At 48.5% G+C, this 9,804-nt stretch overlaps 1 pseudogene; it reads left to right on the top strand.

The window, feature by feature from the left end:
• Nucleotides 1-1,564: 1,564 nt before the first annotated feature.
• LOC135231686 (kallikrein-14-like) lies at nt 1,565-6,934 on the top strand (annotated as a pseudogene).
• Nucleotides 6,935-9,804: the final 2,870 nt, after the last annotated feature.

Here is a 9,804-nt window from a genome sequence, read left to right as displayed (position 1 = left end):
CCCTGAATTCCTTTAGGTCTTTGCTCAAAGGTCACCTTGATCATGCCTTCCCTGACCCTACCCCCTCCCTGCTTTATTTTCTTTCGTAGTATTCATAACTATTATATATTGCGTTCATTTGCTTTATTTCTTGATTGCTTCCCATTCTGGAATGTAAATATCAGTAAGAAAGGTTTTTTTTTGTCTATTGTATTCATTATTTTTTTATTCATTGTTGTATTGCCAGTGCTTAGAGCTGTGCCTGATCCATGGTAGGTGCCCAATAAATATTTAAGTAGAAAGAGGGGGATTAGGGAGAGAGGAAGGAAGGAAGCCAGCAAATAAGGAAAAAAGGAAGGAACGAAGGAAGGGGGGGGAAGGAAGGAAAAAGAAAAGAAAGAGGGAAGGAAGGGAAAGAGGGAGGGAGGGAAGAAAAGAAGGAAGGAGAGAGAAGAAGAAGAAGAAAAAGGAAGGAGAGTGAAGGAAGAAAGGAAAGAGAGAGGGAGGGAGGAAGCTGATCCACATAAAGAATTTAACACAGAGCCTGGCTGGGCTAAGCCCCCAGTAAATGTGAGCTACTCATTTTGTTCTAATTACTACCCAGTTTTATTTTTCTCATAAGCAGCCTTCATTGGTCAAACACCCACTCTTATCCCCCTTGCATATAAGACTTGTCTTCACCCCTCCACTCACTGCCCAGGCTTCCATCCTGTCTCCCTCCCCGCTGCCCCCCCCACACAAGGATTTTCTCCAAGGCCACTGGTCACTGCTCTGCCCTTGCTCCAGTGGATTCGAGAATCTCCTAGTGACGTATGACCCTGATGCCATAACCTGTTGCCATCGAATCGATTCCAACACATAGCAACCCTATTAGGACAGGATAGAATTGCCCCATAGCTTTAATTTTTATGGAAACAGATTGCCACTTTCTCCTGTGGAGTAGCAGGGGGTTCAATTAACAACCTAGCGCTTAACAACTGCACCACCAGGGCTCCTTACCCTGATGCCAATCCCTCATTAAAATATGCTTTTGGCTTCCCCAACTCCACAGTCTCCTATCTCTTCAGTCTTTCTCTCTCAGTAGCTTCTTCCCGTCCTCTAAACTACGGGCCTTCACTGGGGTCCTGGGCAGACATCTCTTGTCTTCTGACTCCATACATTCTCTCCTTGGGTGAACTCAACATGCCCTGGTTTCCTGTAGCATTTCCACTGGTGCTGCCTAATCCCTGTCTCTAACAAGATGGCTAAGATGTTGCTGTTAGCTGCTATTGAGTTGACTCTCGACTCACGGTGACTCTGCACAACAGGATTCAACTAGCGTGATCTGTAGGGTTTTTGCTGGCTATTTTTTTTTTTAATTATTAAGAAGTAGATTGCCAGACCTTTCTTCCTGGCCTGTCTTATTCTGCAAGCACTGCTGAAACCTGTTCAGCATCATAGCAACATTCAAGCCTCTACTGACATGTGGGTGGTGGCTACACGTGAGGTGCGTTGGCCAGGAATCAAACCTGGGTCTTTCACAAGGAAGGTGGGAATGCGGAAGACAGGCCTCCTGAGTCACCGCGTGGTCTAGGGATGGGGCTGCCAAGACCCAGAGACAAATGACAGTCTTTAGGGAATTTAAGAGGCTAAGGGAGGGACTGAGAATGGCAGGCCCTCCCCTCAAGTTAAGATGGGACCTCTAGCCGCAGGGCCTCCTCTCCAGCTACCTGGCATCCTTCCCCATTTCATCTACTCTATCTCTCCTGTTCCATCTCAGTCTCTGTCCTCCTCTTTCTGGGTCTCTGCTCCCTCTCTGAGTCTCTGTCTTGCCCTATTTCTGGGTCTCTGTCCCCCTTCCTGGGTATCTATCCCTCTCTGTCTCTCAGCCTGATTCTCTTGCAACCTCTTCCTCTATTACTTTCTCTCTGCATTTTCCAGGACCTGCCCCTCACCCCCCTAGAATGTTCTTCCTGCTAAGAGCACTTCAAATCTTGGCTATAGGTAAGAGAGCAATGGGCAGGGGGTGGAGTTGGTGGGGGGTCCCTGGGGAACCAGGATGTTCATAAGTAGGCTGGTGAGAACAAGTAGGGAGTAGCTTGGGGATCATGGCTGAGGAGGGTGGTGGGGAAAAAGTTCTGAGTTGTAAGGATACCAGCATTGGGGGGTCCATAGGAGACAACTGGCAAGGAGAAATAAATGAGGAATTGTGGAGAACTTTGTTGTCCTGAGCAGCACAGGGCACTTCTTGACTCTGCTACAGAAGAACTAATATGGAAAAAGATGGAATGTTGTCATAAGTGATGGTGGAGGGGGGGTCATGGAAGAAGATGTGATATGATGGATTGAATGGGTGAGTGGTGAGATAATAGATTTGGGGGGTTTACATTGATTGAGAAGGTTATGGAAGGGACAAAGAACTCCTTGGGTATATTGGGGAAGGACTAAAGGAGGAAAACATGACATATTGATAAAAGTGGTGATAGTAAATATGGGAGAGTGGAGTCAAGGGTAGTAGTTGTAGCAAGGACCTGGATGAGGGGACTGTGGGACAAAATAACAGATGCTATGGTGGTGATTGGAAACCCTGGTGGCATAGTGGTGAAGTGGTATGGCTGCTAACCAAAAGGTCAGCAGTTCAAAACCACTGGGCACTCCTTGGAAACTCTATAGGGGCAGTTCTGCTCTGTCCTATAGGGTTGCTATGTGTCAGAATTGACTCGATGGCAGAAGATTTGGTTTTTGGTGGTATGGTGGTGATTATGGTGGTGGTGGTAAGGGAGGTCAGCAGATTCCTTGATTGTATAGGGCAATAATGGGGTAATGTTGGGCATATCTCCCATTGGGTGGGACAGATAAAAGAGGATGGTTTGGGGGGCTGAGTCGAAATGAAGGGGACTTACGAGCAATGAATTCCTAGAGGGTTGAGGAGTAGAGCATTTGTTTATGTGCTTTACCCACCCCACCCCGCTTCTGCATATTTCTAGCCATGGTACAGAGTGAAGAGGATGAGAACAAAATGCTTGGTGGCTATGCATGCATCCAGAACTCCCAGCAGTGGCAGGCGGCCCTACTGGCAGACCCCAGGCATCACTTCCTCTGTGGAGGAGTCCTGCTGTCAGACCAGTGGGCCATCACTGCCACTCACCGCGCCCGACTGTGAGCGACCCCTCCCCTCTGCTTGACCCAAGTACATTCCAGAGTCTGGAGCCCTAGAGCTCAGCTGAAAATCTGGAGCCCTGTTTAGAACCCAGTGTAGAATCTAGGTCATGGTTTGGGATTAGATAAGAGTCTAGTACCAAGAACACAGCTCAGAACATGGAATCAGCCACAAAACTTGAACTCAGTTTAGATTCTAAAGGCAGATAGACAGCTTAGAACCCATAGGTCAGCCTGGAGTCTCTCACAGAACCTAGAACCTAACACATAACCTGGAGATCCATCCAGAGCCCAAGCACTACATAAAGACTAAGATTTGGGACCCATTACAGATTGGTAGTTGAATTCAGGGCACAGTCTACAATCAGAAACTTAGAACCCTTCTCAGAACACCACCTAGAACCCAGAGCCCATTTTAGAACCTGCAATCCAACCATAAATTCAGAACGGACAGGAAGCTCCTAGAATGTGTTGGGGGAATCCTGCTGGACCATACAACTCAGAACTTGGAATACAGAATAGAACTTTCAGCTCATTCCACAACCAAGATTTAATTCAGAGTCAAATCTACAGCCCTTCTTTGAACAATCTAGAAGCCAGTTCTAAAATTCAGAATGCAGACCATAATCTGAAGCCGCATATAAAACCCACAGCCCACCCTGGATTCTATACCTAAACCTAGAACCGAGACCCCAGCCTAGAAGTCAAAGGCCAGACTAAAGCCCAGAACTCACCCAGTGATTATAAACCAGATCTAATGCGTTAACCTGAAGTTCAATCTAGAAGCCAGAGCCCAGGTTCCATCCCAGTGTCTTGAAAACAAAGCCCAGAGTACAAACCAGCATCTGGAACCTTGAATCCAAGCCATAACCTGGAGATCTTTCTAGAATCTAGAGCCCAACCTGAAGTGAAGAGCTCAGATCAAAGTCTAGAGCCAAGAGTTGAGACTAGAACCCGTAATTCAATCTGAAACAGAGCCCAGCTTAGAATCAAGAGCTCAGACCAATGTTTCAAGCCCTGAACCCAGCTGGAGCACAGAGCTCAAACCATTGACTAGAACCCAGGTCATAAACCAGAGCTTAATCTAGAACCCAGAGCTCAATCTAGAAACTGGAACTCATATCAGTGTCTATAATCTAGGGTCCAGGTCATAATAATCCATTGCTCAATATAGAATCCGTGGCCTACCTTAAAACTTAAAGCTCAAACCAATATCTCAAACCCAGACTCAAGCCATAACACAGAGCTCAAAATAGAACCCTCATCCTACCCTAAAACTGAAAACTCACACCAGTATCTGGAATTTATGCCATAATTCAGACTCATGGTAGAGCCCTGGTCCTAGCCTACAATCAAAAGCTCAAAATGTCTAGAACCTAGAGCCCAGGCCATAACAGAGACGATGTTGCCTTGGAGCCCACTCCAGAATATCAATTCTGATTAGAGTCTAGAGTCGTAGTCCAGAGTCTCACCTAGAAGTCAAAGCATATAATACTTATTTTATACCCAAGCCAGGAGCCAGAGCACAACTAAAGAGACGGAGGGAAGGAAGGTAGGGTTGAGCTAAGAGAGAATGTCCAGGCTATGGGAAAGGGCACAGGAGACCATGAAATCCTCAGCCTGCAGTCAAAGAGATGCTGCTTTTGTTGGGTGCCATTGAGCTGATTCCAACTCAGAGCAACCCCATGTGGGTCAGAGTAGAACTGCCCCATAAAGTTTTCTTGGCTGTAATCTTTATGGAAGGAGATCATTGGGCCTTTCTCTCGAGGAGCTGCTGAGCGGATTTGAACTGACAACCTTTCGGTTAGCAGCCAAGCACTTAAACGTTGCATCACCAGGGTTCCTTACAGTCAGAGGGAAGCACATTAGACTTGGAGGAAAACTCATCTGCAGGGATGAAGATGGTGCTAGAGGGTGGGGAGGGGTCTCCGGCTCAGACCATGAGCAGGACTACTCTTGGGGTCGTAGGCCAGGATCCTTTGGGTAGCCCTGGGGCAAGAACAGCCTGAACAGATGGGAAGCCACACAACCGGTGTTACACGTGGCTCGCCAAGTGCCACACCCTCAATACAAATCCCGGACCCACAACAACGACCTGATGATGCTACGGCTGGAGTTGCCTGTCCACCTAGGGAGGGCAGTGGAGCCCATCACTGTGGCCCAGTCCTGTGCCAGCCCTGGAATCCCCTGGTGTGTTGGGCTGGGGCACCACATCCAGCCCCATTGGTGAGGACCCAGGTTCCTGCATCACGGAAAGAAGAGGGCTGAGGCATGGGCTTCTGGGTTTGGGGGGGGGGGTGCTGGGGACCTGGACTCCTGAGCCTGGAGGAGGAAGGGCTGCGGGTACGGACTCCTGGGCCTGAAAGAGGAGGCATTGGGAGCCTGGGCTTCTAGGACTGGAAGAGGGGGCACTGGGAGTCTGGGCTCCTGGCCCTGGAGGAGGAAGGGCTGGGGGTCTGGGCTCCTGGGTCTGAGGGAGGAGGAGACTAGGGGCCCAGACTTCTGGGTCCTATCAGAAGACAGACCTAGTGATAACCCCTCAGCGCCTCCCCTGCCAGATACCCTGACTCTCTGCAGTGCGTGAACATCAGTCTCTTCTCTGATCAGGCGTGCCGGCAAGCTTATTCCAGGGCAATCACTCCTGGCATGGCTTGTGCAGGGGTCCCCCAGGGCGGCAAGGACTCATGCCAGGTGAGGCTCAGGGTGGAAGCTGGAGAAGGGGATATTATTTGGGGGTGGAACATAGACACCAAAGGGTCTCAGAAACATGAAAGTCAGCAGAGGTCCAGAGAGGGAGAGAAACCCAGGGACTGAGAGCAATTGTGATAGCCAGTCTAAGCTGCTTCCTAGGTATACAAGCTTGAGTAGTGGACCTAGTGCCTTTAGGTCTCAGTTTTCTCATCTGTCAAGAGGGAATAGCATCTCTTAGGGTAGCTGGTGGAATTAGATGAGTTAATCCGCGGAAAGAGCATAAGGCAGAGCCTGCCCATAGCTCTAATGACTGCTATCATCGTTGTCATTATTGCATGTGGGTATATGGGAAACTACAAGGTGCCCTGGTGGTACAATGGTTAAAGCTCTCAGCTGTTAACTTAAAGGTCAGCAGTTTGAATCCACCAGCCATTCTCGGGGAGAAAAATGTGGCAGTCTGCTTCCGTGAAGATTTACGGCCTTGGAAACCCTGCAGGACAGTTCTCCTCTATCCTAAAGGGTGGCTATGAGTCAGAAATGACCCAGTGGCAATGGGTAGGGGAGGTATGATTATGGCAAACTGGGCTTGGGTTCTCTAAAATCTTAATCCAGCCCTGAGAGAGGTAGAGGCAGGGAGATACAAAGACAGTTTCTTAGAGATAGAGCTAAGATGAAGAGAGGACCAGGGAGAACCAAAGACGGAGACAGGCACAGAGAGGGAGCAGGAACCAGTGCAGAAGGACAGACTGACCCTCCCACACCCAGGCCGAGATTACTGAGCTGGGCAGGATGGCCTCCTGGAGGCCCTGCTCAGCACCTTAGCCCTCTCCCACATTTCTGCCTCCTATCATTGGTTTCTCACACCCATGGATCTGGCCATCTGTCAATGGTATCTTTATGTCTGTCTCTCCCTCTCAGGGTGACTCTGGGGGACCCCTGGTGTGCGGAGGACAGCACCAGGGCCTCATGTCCTGGGGGATGGAGTGCTGTGCCCTGCCTGGTTGCCCAGGGGTCTACACCAACCTGTGCCAATACCAAAACTGGATCCAGGAAATGATGCGGAGCTAGTGATCATTGGTGTGGCCCTGCCTGTGGCCACCAGCTGCCTCTAGTGTTTTCCCCAAGCCCTTACTCCCCCAGACCCAGGAGTCCAGGCCCCAGAACCCTTTCTCCCTCAAACCCAAGAGTCCAGGTGCCAGTCCCCTCCTCCACCAGACCCAGGAGTCCAGATTCCCTCCTCCCTCAGACCCAAGAATCCAGGCCCCCAGCACCCTCTTCCCCCAGACCCAGGAGTCCTGGCCCCAGTACCCTCCTTTCTCAGACCCAGAAGTCCAGACTCTACCCTCCTGGTCCTTACCTCTGGGTCAGAACTCCCGTTTCTCAGAGCAGTTTCTTAAGGTTTTCTCTCCCCACCCATTCTCCCTAACCTCATGTGATGCCATTTTTCCAGACCCCTTAGGCACAGAGGGCAGGAATGTAAAGGCTCTTGAACTGGCATCGTATTCCAAAGCAGACACTTTTCAAAACTCTCAGTGCCTTTACAAAGCAGCTCATAATAATAATAAACTGAATAATCCCAAATTTCATTCCTTTATTCATTTCATTCTTTCAGTAAACAGCAAACACGCACAGCAGCCCCATCGTGCCCAGTCAGGAGCTACATATGTGCCATCAAGTGGCTGACTCTGTTTATCCTGTACTCTGGGGTTCTGCTTCCTCCACCATCATTGAATCTGGGGGCTTAGAAGGAAATGCCTGAGACTTGCTGTGACCTCCAGCAGGGCTGCCCCGCTCCCAGCCTCCTCTCTGGGTCCTTTGAGCAGAATGGCTTCTGAGATCCAGAGTAAGGAGGGCAAGAACCTGCCTAGTTTCAACACAACAGAGAGTGCCAGACAGAGCAGGAGAAAAATGTAGAACAGAACTCACAACCACGTAAAAAGACCAGACTTAATGGTCTGACAGACACTGGAGGAACCCCTAGAACTATGGCCCTGGACACACTGTAAACCCAGAAATGAAACCATTCCCAAAGCCCTCTCTTCAGACAAAGATTAGACAGGACTATAAAACAAAAAATAATACATGTGAGGAGTGTGCTTCTTAGTTCAATCAGATATAGGAGACCAAATGGGCAGCTCCTGTCCAGAGGCAGGATGAGAAGGCTGGAAGGGACAGGAACTCATTGAATAAACACAGGGAACCGGGAGTGGAAAGGGGGAGTGTGCTGTCACATTGTTTGGGGATTACAACTAACGTCACAAAATAATTTGTGTATAAATGTTTAAATGAGAAATTAACTTGAGCTGTAAACTTTCACCTAAAGCACACAGGCACACAGAAAAACCTGCCTAGTTTCCTGGAAAACGCTATGTGAATAGAGGGTTCCCCATCCACCCCCACCCCCAATTTCAGGTGAACAGAGTTGACTTAAGCACACTTTTGAGTCATCAGACCTCAGGTGAGGAGAGTTAAGCACACTTTTGCATTCAAGTCCTAGCAAAGCCCTGCTCTCATCTTCTTTATTTTCACCCTTCCTCCCTGACTCCAACCCTCTCCCTCCCCACAGGCGCCAACTGGAATGGCCTCAAATATCCTGTATCCCTTGGAAGACATGTTGCATTGTGCTGTTTCTAATTTACATGAAGCCATTATGTTATGATTCTCATTCTCTTTCTTACTCTCATTCATCAGTGGCTATTCGTGGGGCACCTACTCTACACCAGGCACTGTTCTATCTATTGGGTACCTAGGAGTCCCCTGAAAAAAAAAAAGCGCGTTGCCGTGCAGTTGATTCTGACTCATAGTAACTCTGTAGGACAGAGTAGAACAGCTCCGTAGGGTTTCCAAAGAGTGCCTGGTGAATTCAAACTGCCGACCTTTTGGTTAGGAGCCTAGCTCGTAACCACTGTGCCACAGGGTAAGTCCCCAGGTGATGCAAATAGTTAATGTGCTCTGCCACAGGAACCTGGGGTGGAAAGGGGGAGTGTGCTGTCACATTGTAGAGACTGCAACTAATGTCACAAAACAATATGTGTGTAAAGTTTTGAATGATAAATTAACTTGATCTGTAAACTTACACCTAAAGCACAATAAAAAATAAATTTAAAAAAAGAAACAATAAACTTATTTTAAAAGTATAGAGTCCCTGTGAGTGAAAAGTCAATGAGCCTGGGCCGGGGCCAAGCCCAGTGTGTGCCAGACCTGGTTTGTACCAGTTCTCAAGAGTCTATTGGCAAATTTCCAGGAATTTTGAGAGCTGGCGACTGACTCAGAGAGACACCATGTGTGTCAGAGCAAAATTGCTCCATAGAGTTTTCAAGGCTGTGATCCTTTAAAAGTAGATTACCAGGCTCTTCTTCCAAAATGCCTCTGGGTAGACTTGAACCTCCAGCCTTTCCGTTAGCAGCCAAGCACATTAGCCATTTGTACCACCCAGGGTCTCTTGTTAAACACAGACACTATTAAAGATGAGATTATATGAAAGATTGCCAGGAAATGAACCCGTAACTTCTGTGCTAAGGTCACATATACACATACACCTTGGCTCTCATATGTGGCAGCCATATAAAACCCATGGAGAAGGGGGCAAAAGCATATATTTGGGTAGCTTTGGACCCCCAGGGAGATGAAGATACAGCCCGCGCTATAATTCTCACCCTGCATCCTTCTATAAAACCGAAACCCAAATCAGTGGTCCTCCAGTAGACTCCAATTCATGGCGACCCCATGTATGTGAGAGTAGAACTGCACTCCACAGAGTTTTCAATGTCTGGGCTTTTGAAAGTAAATCTCAAGGCCTTTCTTTGGAAGTGCCTCAGGGTGGACTTGAACCTCCAACCTTTGAGTTAGCAGCCAAGCATGTTAACTATTCGTACCACCCAGGGAGTCCTCATCCTTCTCTGTTGTTGCTAGGTGCCGTGGAATTGGTTCTGACTCATAGCGACCCTATGTACCACAGAACGAAACACTGCCTGGTCCTGCACCATCCTCACAATT

The sequence above is a fragment of the Loxodonta africana genome, chromosome 7 (genome assembly GCF_030014295.1).
Source record: "Loxodonta africana isolate mLoxAfr1 chromosome 7, mLoxAfr1.hap2, whole genome shotgun sequence".
Taxonomy (NCBI): Eukaryota; Metazoa; Chordata; class Mammalia; order Proboscidea; family Elephantidae; genus Loxodonta; species Loxodonta africana.
The sequence above is the reverse complement of the archived record's forward strand: the minus strand, read 5'-3'. Positions and strand labels throughout refer to the sequence as shown.